This window comes from Eublepharis macularius, chromosome 8, assembly GCF_028583425.1.
Source record: "Eublepharis macularius isolate TG4126 chromosome 8, MPM_Emac_v1.0, whole genome shotgun sequence".
NCBI classification, from domain to species: domain Eukaryota; kingdom Metazoa; phylum Chordata; class Lepidosauria; order Squamata; family Eublepharidae; genus Eublepharis; species Eublepharis macularius.
In genome coordinates, this window is record NC_072797.1 from 59,549,545 (window position 1) to 59,562,325 (window position 12,781).

Here is a 12,781-nt window from a genome sequence, read left to right on the forward strand (position 1 = left end):
AAAAAAGTGATTCGGGAAGAAACTCTCACAATATCAGATTTCTTTCTTTTCCAGTACCTGGTAGTACTGTTGAATAATAACTTATGCATCTTAAATAGTAAAAATCATTTCTGAAAAAATTTACATTTTCTGCATAATTATTAGCAAACAAATACATTCAGTTAAATGTTCAATGATTAAGCACAGTGATCCCAATCTAGATAAAGTTAATTGTGACTAAGCATACAGTCATAAGCACATTTTCTTCTCAATAAATCTCACTGTATTCAGTTGGACTTTCTTCCAGTACTATATGACTTATTTCTAATGCATAGAATTGAGCTGCATTCCCCCATTAAATCTCACGCCTCAAGATAGTTGTAACTAATGTACAATGCAATCCTAAGCATGTTTACTCAGAAGTAAGTCCTACTAATCTCAGTGGGGTAATAAATGTACATAAGATTGTAGGTTTGAGTCTCATTGCATTAATTGAGGTGTTAGTCGATATGATTAACTTTAGCTGCATCAGAATCAAAGACCACAATCCACTGAACAGTTATACATATTTAAGTCCCATAGAAAGCAGTTGGACATAAGCACACACATATTTGGATGCCAAACATAAGAGACCTGCTAGATGCAAAAGAACGGTATATCCAGTTCAGCATCCTGTACCCCAACTAGTCAGTCAGGTTCCCTGTAGGGCCAGCAAGCCACAGGCATTGAGACCAAACCTTTCCCCCAGCTGGGATTGTACTACCAGAGCTGGAATTCTACAAATATGCTGGCTCTCAATATAGAGGCTGTTCATAGGTAATAGCCATTGACAGGTATATATATCCTTCAATAATTTGTCTGACCCCCTTCACGGTAACAAGGTTCTTTAAGAAGATGCTACATTCCTTGTTGAGTTTACCTGCAATTCCTTTCACAAGTGAGAAGGTTCTTCACTTAGTATGCTCTAGTATTCAAAGATTTCAGTCTCACTTCTAAGACAAGTGGTACCATTTAATTGTACGGCTGTGCAGGGGTTTTAGAGGGATTTTCCCAGTACAGTTTATATGGATATTTCTGCCACTACCACTTTCTCTTGCCAAAACAATTTGTGATACATTTTCCTGAGGAATGTTTGTACTGCCGTGCTGATTCATATGAATGTCAGGGATTGGGGTTTTCCACCCTGGCGCTGCCCGGCTATATCCTAGCACACTATCCAATGTAGTTAAACAGCTGCCTTAGACCGTTTGGCTTCTTTGTGGAGTAGCAAGCATTAAGACTCGTTTCTGAGACAGTGCCTGATTAAATGTCACTGCCTCACAGAGGTTATGTGTGCATCCTGGCTCCAAATGTGTTGCTGCTGCAGATTCAGCAAACATATTTCACAAACCTTATCCTATCTACCCTGGCCTGCTTCTGATTCCAGCAGAAGAGATGCTCATTTTCGTGATTTTCTTTGTGGACTGAATGATTTGTATTGATAACAGGTTTAGGATAGGATATCCTCTCTACAGCAGACAGATTATATGCTTATTGTCTGTTGTCTATTAGAATGTCTGTGTAATGAGGTTACTTTAACAGGCAGAAATTCAGCAGGTGCAAGTCAGTATATAGATGTAATGATGCTGGAAGTTGTGCATGTGGACAGCAGAGGGAAGTTTGACCCTGTTCAAAACCACTATTTGGACATGCTGAGAATAAAATAATATATAAATTGAACAGGAAAATGTGATTTTTTTCAGGATATTTATAATTGTATTATCCTTTGCCCGACTACCAGAAATAATCTGTTCATTCCACCACCACCACCCAAAATAATTTCAAGGCCAAAGTCATATTTCATATCTTGAGGCAGTATACCTTTCAAAATGTTCTGTTTTATGCATGCATAGTAAATTAATTTCATGCTGAGCTAACATAAAGACATTTTGAGTTTTGTTGAGAAAAGTTTTGTAGGCAAATAAAAACGAAGCTGGAGATAAAGCCGCCATTTTGAAGTCTGGCTGCAGGAAGAGGGCATTTCTTCTTTTGAGCCCTGTTCAGCTGTTTCCAGTGCATTCATAGCAAACAGCTTGCAAAGGCACCTTGATTCTAAACATAACTATTTACTGGAAGTGTCAACGATTTTTTAAACCAAACAATCCACACAACATTTCTTTGTATATACTTGTTTTAGCAGAGAATTTGGGATTCTTTCTGCCTAGACCCTGAGTCTCTTGAATCCTGAAGGGCTTTATCAAAGGCTGAAATGTGATAAGATTTAGTAGCAATTTCATTTGATGCAAAGGGTGGTGCCAATAAGATTTTTTTTTAATCCTGTGAAGCAGAAAATGTTCAACTGAATGGAAGAATGGTCAGCAATCAAAAGTTTACAAAAGCAGTTTGTCATCTCCGGGGGAGAAAAATTTTAGCTGTTGGAAACATATTGAAAAGAAGCAATTTAATATTTGAGAACTGAAGGAAACTGCTAGCAAACTCTCTAAAGGCTAAATTGTATCTGGATTTTATTGCAACTGACAAATTTTACCACTAATGTCAAATGACATGATGTTAAATAGTGTTCATTATTGGAGTAGTATTGATGTAGAATTTGGGGCAGAGATGCTTTCCACAATGTGTTTGGCCAGCCTGTACCAGATACTATATATTTAAATTCAGCATAATATTCAATTCACACATATTTAACAAGTTACATTCATATGAAGTAGAATAATACAAATGATAGACAACAGCAACAAAGTTTGCATTGCATTGCTCTTATAGGAAAGACAAAGCCTGCAGACTTAACAGAATAAGCGACCCTTGGATGCTGATGTATCCCCTTGGATTCAAGGACACACTGTGGGATCTTGACATTGCAAATTACTGAAGCCTTGGTGGGAATCTGGGATGGTAGGCTCCAGGATCCTACAGGCAATAGGGGATGGGATGTGGCTCAGTGGAAGGTCCCCCTAGCAACTAGCAGGTCTTGAGGGGGGGGGGGGTGCCAGTAACTTGCTGTTTTGTACATGCTCTACAGCACCACATAAGAACATCATTCCCAGAGCAATCTGGAAGTGTCGGTATCACACCATGACTGAGTCTCTAAAACTCAGCCCAAAACATAGCATTTTGGGCCAAGTCTTAGCAAATTAGCTCTGATGTGATGCCATTGCCTCTGGGTTGCACTAGAAGTTACATCATCTGCTGGGGACATGGCTGTGTTTGTGCCCATTCTCCAGCCTGCTTCCTCCTGCCAGTCAACTGGAGAAGATTAACAGACAGAGGCACAAATTGCCCACCATTGTTAGGCACCTGGTAATGCTAGTGTGGGGGTAGGGCCACCACCCATGGAAAACTGGAAAGTGACCTTTGTGGTTTGGGAGTAGGGTTGCTATGTTCTAGGATTAACAAATATGTTAATCCTAGAAAAGGGAAATTGATTGTGTTTAGTTAGAAAAAATTCTTAAAATGTGTTTAAAGGTATTGGGGCTTTACAGTGTATGGACAAAGTTTGCACTGCTGTTTCCGCATGTACTTATATATGACTATCCTTCACTTTACCAAAAAAAAAATCAAACTTTTTAAAGTGATAGTGAAATTGCTTTATGGGTGGGTTTGAAGGGAAAATCCATTTCTTAGGTCAGGTGATGTCATAGGCCTCTATTAAAAGGCTCTTGCAATATAAACACATCTGTAGAATCAGCCTTTGTTCACCTCCTTGAAGAAGGAGGCCAGATTCTTCTGGTAGAGTTTGAATCATGCCAAAAAACTGCAAAAGAATCTGATGAGAGACCACAGCCTAACAAGGAAAACAAATATAAATATAAATTTTGGTCCAGAGTAGCTCTTCTTTGCCCTTGTGAAAATGTAACATTTGTATCCTGTCCAAGACAGGGTGGAGCACATGTCTAAAAAGATGCTGGGTGGATAACAGGCACTAAAAATAATATATGAAATCATAACTCATGAACATAATTGCTTCTCGCAAATGAAGTGTGGTGCAATTTGTGTTCTCATTGGAATATGGAAACATTTTAGCTGTTTCAGTATATTGCATATATAGAAATGGGTAAGCTGCTTATAAAAAACTCAAAAATAGGATTTGCTAAATTGTATTTTTTCCAGAACAAGAAATTAATACAAAAAGTTTCCAAATGTTTCCAATTGAAAAGATTGGTTTTTTCCATAGAAAATAGTCCAATTTTTTTTAGTTCAGTGCTCTGAAAAAGTTCTAATTTCCAAAATGGCAATCATCCATTGAGCTACAGTATACCAACTTGCATATAATGAAACTGATTATATACTGTATATAGGATAAATATAAACAAATAATAAACAAATGAATAAACAAAACAAATTAAGCAAACTTGTGGTATGGCTTCATGTTCAACATACCTGAGTCTCCACTGTCAAATTAAGTGTTTATGAAAATAATGTGTTGGCACACTATTTGACATAAATCAAGGGCAGATTGGAAACCATCCAGCTAATATAAAGTTGTATGGCAAGAAGGGAATTTTAATCCATAAAGCACTGCAGGTCATCTGCTATAATCCTGCTCATCTGCTAGTAAATTATATCTATATCACTGTTTATGAAATTGTGACTTTTCTAGAACAGTCTAGAAAAAACAAAAGGTCATATTAAAATCCACGTGATAATACAGTTGTTTCCTGTATGAGAGAGCTATGCGCGATAAATTTTTTGAGTATTCAATGTCATGCATCTTTTTTTTTTTGCCTTTAAAACACCAAACAGAATTCAAGGGTTCACTTAAGAAGTTCATTTACGTCACATTATAAAACACACACTTTGTTAATTAGCCACAATTTATTAAAATATTTATAACCTGTCTTTCTTTTTTGACTCAGTATGTATGTGCATATATACGTTGAGTCGCAATTGACTTACGGTAACAAGGGGCTTTCAAAGCAAGTAAGAAGCAGAGGTAGTTTGCCATTGTCTTCCTCTGCAAAGTCTTCCTTTGTGGTCGCCCATCCAAGCACTGATCCTGCTTAGCCTCTGAGATCTGATGAAATTGGACTATGCCATGCTGCCTTCCTTCCCTTTGACTCAGTACAGGTGACAAATTCAAATTTAAAACATACAAGGTAAAATAAAACCCCTAATAACCCACCCCATCACCCCTAAAAGTCTGCAACCTATACTCCGTAAAAGCCCTAGCAAATAAAAGTGACTTGTAGGACCTACTAAAATTTTCCAAGGACAGAACCTCCCTGCACCCCTTCAGGGAGCCTGTTACATAGGGTGGGGATGTGATAGAAAATGCACAAAAAGGAATCTAAGTGGATGAAAACCTTAGACAGTCTTGGTGTCACCTCTTGATGGGATAAAAAATATAGACAGTGGGTTGCATCCTGCAAACATTTTTTGCTCAAGCTCTCCCAATTCCCCTGCTGATTACAGCCTATGCAGGTGCCATGATTCCTAGATTTGCTTTTTGATAGTCAAAGAGAATTGTCTTCTCCATTTATAACCCTCAAAAAACTTGGCTGTCTCTAACCCAGTGGCCTGCATTTGAACTGTGAGTTATCCATTGGTTTCAGCCAGTATTAGTAGGAAGCTACTTGCATAATCGTAGGGATACTGATAATACAAATGCCAATGCTTTTCATACCTATGGTATGAAAATCAGGCATTTATACATAGCACTCTGAAGTTTATGGGTCATCTTTGTTTTAATATTAATGTAGGGAAATTAATCTGAATATTTTAATAATATTTATTTTTAAAATAATAGTACATATAGCATGTTGATGACCTATATAACCCCACTTTTGCTGTTGTTGTTTCAATATGAAATAAATCTCCAAACAGGATGAGGGATGATCTTTACAATCCAATCCACTATAACCAAACCATAAGAATTCTCTCTGTATGCTACTAGTGAAGTCAATTAGTCTGAATCACCTTAACTATAAACAGATTGTTTTAACTGATTGGTTAGGTCAGCACATTTAAAAGAAAGGAATGGAAATTGTTCCCTACTGGATACAAGACAGCAGAAGGAAGCCTATTCCTGAGTGACAAGTAGGTCAAGTTTGTTCCAGTATTGCAGTTTGCCTGTTTGAAATCCCCATGCCAAAGGTTATAATAACAGTTTAGGTTGTTCCCTAGATATTCCAAAGATTGAATAGAGGTTCTACAGGACTGCGACATTCCAGGTAGGATATAGCGACATAGTGCAACAAAATAAGGTAGCAAGGGCTGTGGTGAAAACAGGATTGAAGATGATGCTTATGCAGCAATCTAGTCCTCAGGGAAAAACAGGGTTTCTCACCTGTAACTGTTGATCGTCAAGTCTCTTCTGTGCAGACACACATTGGGACTGCACAGGCGCAGGCTGGCCTGAGCCTGCGCAGTCCCCAATGTGGGGCTGCACAGAAAGACGATGACGATTAAGGTGATATTAGGAAGGTAGATAGAAGTCTATGACTTCTTAAATGCAAGCCTTAATGCTGATTAACCTGACAGAAGGCTATTGGCAAGAGCAGGTCTTCTTGAAGTCCTTGAGATGCTCCATATTAATTGGGTTGTGGCCTACCAACCCAAGCCCGGTTGTTGTTGTTGTTTTGAGATTTTGTTTTGTTTTGACACCGCAAGTCAGTGTGCTGTAAAGCAACTGGAACTCAGAGCAGTGAACAAAGTTGGTGTTATTATCCCCACAATACAGCTGGGGAGCTGGGGCTGAGAGGAGTGGCTTACCCATGGCCACCTACTGAGCTCATGGCACTAGTAGGATTTATACCAGCAAAGTGCCGATTCACAGCCTAATTCCCTAACCACTATGCTACAGAAGCTCTGTAGCTGCATAGTTGCATATGCATTTATAATTATAAACTGGATCATAATGCCTTATTTAAATCAAATGTGTCAAAAAGTTAGAAAGCTTTAGCTTTCTGTGCTGACATATGACAAAAGTGGAATTTCCAACTAGTACCAATTTGTGTCAGTTAAAGTGAAAAGTTTCACAAACTGAAAGCAAAATTAACAGGAGATTGTTACACTTTCCTCTCTTATATTCCCAACACAAATCATTCTGGCCAACTGCTATTTTTAAAAGGAAAACAGAAATTCATCACGTCTCGGCAAATGGCTTCAGATAACAATTTTGATGTAGCAACTGAACCAACAAAGGAATTCCTCTGGTGGTTTGCAGGGGAGGCAAGATGAATAAGACATAGGGTTGCCAGCTCCCCTTATCCTCCTGGTGGGAGGGGGACCTTGTAATCACCTTTGTGGATGTCTGCATGTGTGCACTCCTGGGGTCACATTAGGGTTGCCAGGTCCCTCAAGTCTCCCAGTGGGAGACTGGAACGCTAGCTCCTACCCTGTCATTGCTCTTGATGTTGTGGCTGTGCGCACGCGCAAAGCACATATGCACTCCTGGCATACGTGATGATGTCACTTCTGGGAGTGACATCATCATGCAGGGTCAAAGGGCACACCGCATGACAACGACACGCATGCCAGGGAGGGACAGAGAGAGCGGGCAGCTCTCTCTCTCTCTCTCTCTCTCTCTTGCCACCACACCCCTTGTTCCTGCCTGCGTGGGCTGCACAGGGGTGGTGGCGGCGGCAAGAAAGCGGTGGCTGCACTGGCAGTGGTGAGAGCGGCCTGCTCTTGCCACTGCCATCTGCGCTCTCTCTGCCACCGCGACTCACTCTCATGGAGCGGGAGTGCACTCCACATACGGGGGTGTGCCATGCCACCCAGGGAGGGGACGCCCCAGGGAGCGTGCCCTCCCCGCTGGCCAGGTAAGTGGGCATGAGGGGGGGAAGGAGGGATCAGGGGATCCCCCACCCCAGGTGAGGGAATGGCAACCCTAGGTCACATAATGACTTCACTTCTTAGAAGTGACATCATCGTGAAGGGTGGGAGCTATCCCACACTTCACAGTGGGTCAATTTGGGCTTGTTTGGGGTCCAAATCAGCCTGCTGCAAAGTGCTCCAGGGCAGCAGAATGACATCACTCCTGAGAGTGCCCCCAGGGGAGAGTACCCTGGGGGACCTGAGATCCCTAATAAGACATGTTATTAACAGATCGTGAGAGCTTACACCATTCACAAACATTTATTAAATATGGGATGAAGCAAGCTATATTACATAATAATCAAATATCCATTTATTGCAGATATGCTTTCAAGGCCTCTTTGCCAGCTTCATTGTATCAGTCAATTGATCACATAAACTTATCCATCCAGTGTTTTAGGCAAAACTTCTATTTCTTATACAAATTATTACTCAAATTAGAAATTATTACTCAAATTAGAAATACGTTTTATGTTTATTGCAAATGGTGTAGCACAAGGCCCATTCTCTTTAAGGGAAATTACTTTCACTAGTAAATTTAGATGTGCAGCTCTGCATTCAAAGTTCTTATAATTATTACCATACTTGTATTTACAACATCTTTGCTGTTTTATGAATTATGTTGTGACTTGGCTTTTGAGAAAAATATTGAGAAAAATATGGGGTAAAATTTTGAAAGTGCCTAAATAAATATCTTTAAACCTTAGACTCCTGACGTTTTTTGCCAATATCATTTTCCTTTGTCCACTAAACCATATGACTCCCAAACCATCTCCCTTTCTCAAAAAACTCTTTCCTTTTACCTCAACATGTTCTACATTCTCACATTCTTCTGGTATTCTCTTTCATTCGACCCTAGCAACTCAGCCCTGCTAACCTTTCTGCCAAAAATATGGTCCTCCTATTTATATAAAGCTTAATGTGTTAGAATCTTTCCTTGTGTTCAATAAAGTGGTGGGTGATGAACTTTCTATAGTGTCTTTGAAGTGCATATTTTGTTGGACAATATGTGAAAATTAACTTATTATATGTCTAAATAGAATCTTTACAGTTTCAGGACAGAATAGGAGAAATCCTAAACACATCTGCTCAGAAGTAAGTCCCATGTTATTTAATGGAGACTAATCTTAGGAAAATGTTTTTTAGGATTGCAGCCAATATGCTTGGCATGCCTGATTTCAACTGCAACTGCTGTGGATTTGTGAGTGACAGAGCAAATCTAAGTTCTTGTATAACAAGGTGGTGGGTAAATTGTGTATAACAAATGATCTTCTTCTGACTTGTACTAAAATATCACAGCTGGTAGAAGTGCCATTTAAAATACAGGCACGAGGCTTGACTATTATACATCAGACAACCCAAATGGTAATGACGTACTAGCCTTGGTCTATACAGTTCCTCTGGGATCTTGGCTGCTAGGATACAAAAAGAATGTTACTGCTAACGTCGATCCCTCCAGCCATCTGGGATAATCATTCTAAATTGAGATTTGAAACAACTCATGATAACATCATGTATTGAATTTCAAACTGAATTTTCAGCAATCTTGTTTGTTGGTTTAAGATATTTTTATCCCACAGCTATCATCATATAGGCTCCTGAGCTGGATTCCAATGAAATTATTTTTTAAGAATTTACCAAAATTGATAAAAACAGACTGTGACCCCTACACATGGCCTCCCATACATAAACCTGTCCTCCCAGGTTCAGGGATACAAGCAGGTAAAGACATGGCAATTTGCCACTCATCTCCTCTACTCCCAACCCCTTTCCAAAACTCCAGGTCCCCACTCTCCTTTTCCCCAGAGAAGTCACCAGATAGGGCAGCCCAGTTCCCTTATTAACCAACCCTCATTCAGACACTTCACAGATGTATTGGAATTGGGAGCTAAAAAACTGTTTCACTTCTATGCTGCTACCAATTATTCATATGTGCATATATATATCAAGGCCATCACCTGATAGGCTTGCCTGCATGTTTGTTATTCTCCCTGAGACACTTGATATCCAGTCTACAGGGTTTGAACAAAAAAAATAACTTTTATTTAAAAATTCACCAACGTTTGCAAAACTTAAACATAGAGAGGTTGTACTAGATCATTCCAGCAGTCAACAAATCATTCTAGCAATCAGTTCTCAGAAGTCAGCTTACACAGGTTGCTTCTTTAACAAATGCAGAATTCCACATCTTCAGACTAACTGCTATCCCCTCTTCTAACTGCTGTTTTCAACTGTCTCCAAGTGTCAGCCTCCCCAACACTCCATCAGCTTCCATTGGTTGCCTCTGGAAGAGTTGGGACTACAGCTGTCTGTCACACACAACAATAAACACAGCAATAATAACCATAAAGCCAGAGAAAACTTCTAAAAAGCAAATAGTAGCAAATAAAATCAGCAATAAAACAATTAAAGTAACAATAATGACTATAAAATCTGAGCAGCCTTAAAATCTTTTTTGAAAAGCTGATTATCAATAATGAACACATAAGAATAAATCAAAACCTTGTGAAAAAAAAATTCACCTGGTGCCTAAAACTAAGCAGACTTGGAGCCAAACAAACAGCTGGGGGAGAGATATCCAGAGTTGAGGCACCATTACAGAAAAAGGCCCGCCTCTGATGAGCATCCATCTCACTTCTGAAAGTAGGATCTTATTCTATTTATTCTATTTAATCTTCCCAAAGACTCAAAAGCGCCTGATATGATTATCTCTCTTCCATTTTTTCTTCACAACTGGCCCATGAAGTAGGTTAGGTTGAGAGTATGTGACTTGCCCAAGTCACCCAGCAGCAACACCAACCTCTGGATCAAAATGTATTACTCCAATATACCTATACAAAAGTACATCAGACTACTGTTATGCCAAATTATTCATTCAAATTGTATAAACATTCCTTCAAATTGTGTAAAGTGCCATTCATAGCATACATATAAATCCTCAATTATTGTATACAACTATACCACCATCTTATACAAGTATCAGACCGTGTTGCCTCTTAGTCCATATATCCAATTTTAATCTCGCAGTACATCTGAATAAAGTTGTTCAAACTTGAGTGTGTAGCTCATCTTTCTTCCAAGTTGTTTCCTCAATGCACTGCAAACCACGATCCTCCTAACACAATTAAAGGAGTCGTGTGGAAAATTGTCATTTCAAAGCAAATTCAACTGTCTGTGGGTAACCACCTTGCACCTTCCTCTGTGGTTTATTCATAAATGTCTCTCATAGATGAGAAGAACACATCGGAGGGGGAGCCACACGGGTCTCCCTCTCCTCTGCCCTACAAGCGGCCAGCAAGAATCGCTCAGCTTGTTTCACAAAGGTCCGTTTCCTCAGGGGCACTTATGTAGTTCTCCACTCAGTAAACCTAAGAAAGCATTGAAAATTACCAACAATGTCTTAACAATTATCAAAATCACCTTCAGCTTTTCAAGAGTAATGCTTACCCAACAGCGAGTAACAAAATCTCTGGTGCTTCACTCTACGCACTCAAATGTGGTCTTTGGCAATTAGAAACACCTGCCGCACCCAACATACTTATATGAGGACAGTATCATCAGTTTAAAGTTACAGAACACCATCGAAATCATAGTACATATTCCATTTCCCACATGTACCATAATGTTATTTAAAACTGTTACAAAAAGCATGACAAGTTCTGTTCTGAATTCAAGCCCTTTGGTATTAAAGTTTGGAGGTTGTGTATCCACTCTGCTTCTCGTTGTAGGAGGTTTCTCTGCACCAAATTCTGCGGACCCCCTGGAGACACGTACAAGATGGTAAATTTGAATTCTGTCTCCCTAGCATGATATTGACAGAAATGTTCTACTAGCGGTGCCTCCATAATTCTATTCTTAATTCTGGATAAATGTTCCAGCACCCATATGCGCACAGATCTTGTCGTGCTCCATACATACAATTTATTGCAATTGCACTTAATGAGATAAACAACCACTGTTGTTTGGCATGTGGCAAACAACAGTCCTGAGTCCTGCCTTCAACTTGAAACTCCCTGCCTGACCACATCAAAGGACAGATCCGGCAGTGTCCGCAAGGGAAATTTCCAGCCGGTAATCCGTCATTCCTTGTCGGCCCCTTAAGTTTTGCATGCACTAGGATGTCCTTGATATTTCTTGTGCGTCTGCAGCCCACCCTCGGTAGTTCACTGCAACCCTCTATGTCTGACACCAGGTGCCAGTGTTGGCGGATAATCTTTTGGATGTCTTGTGTTAAAGGTGTAAAGTCCAAGGAGCAAGTGATTGATTTCTGAATACTGCGGTCCCTCTCTTTAAAAAGATCTTGTCTGGGGGTCTGAGCCACCCTGTTCTCTGCCTCCAGTAGCAATTTGTATGGATACCCTCTATACAAAAACTCCTGTTTGATCTTATTACAGCCTCTAGAAAAATCTTGAGATGAAGTGAGTTACGCTTAAGTCGCAACATCTGGCCGTATGGTATGTTATTTCTAGTATGCCGTGGATGGAAAGATCTAAAGTCTAAGTAGGAGTTCCTATCCGTAGATTTTTTAAAGGTCTAACTCCTACTGTGCCATCCATGCTGCGATAAGTGACCACATCCAGAAAATTTATGCAATTAGAATTACATTGCATAGTGAACTTGATGTTGTTATCCAATTGGTTCATCCACGCTGCAAAATCCACAGCTTGTTCTAATCCATCAAAAAGGACATAGAGATCATCAATAAATCTCTTGTAGATGATAATTTTATTATAGAAAGGGTTCCTAGTTGGTTCAAGAACAAATCTACTTTCTAAGTCTGCCATATAAAGATTTCCTATGGAAGGGGCGGCAGCACACCCCATGGCCACCCCCTTTGTTTGGAAATAGGACTGTGATTTAAATTGAAAATAGTTCTTTTCCAAAATAATATCAACCAGCTGTAACAGAAAGGGGGTACTTGGAGTGGGGTCTTCTCTTTGGTACAAAGCTGTTTATTTTTTTGAAAACCACAAACCACAAAAAGGGG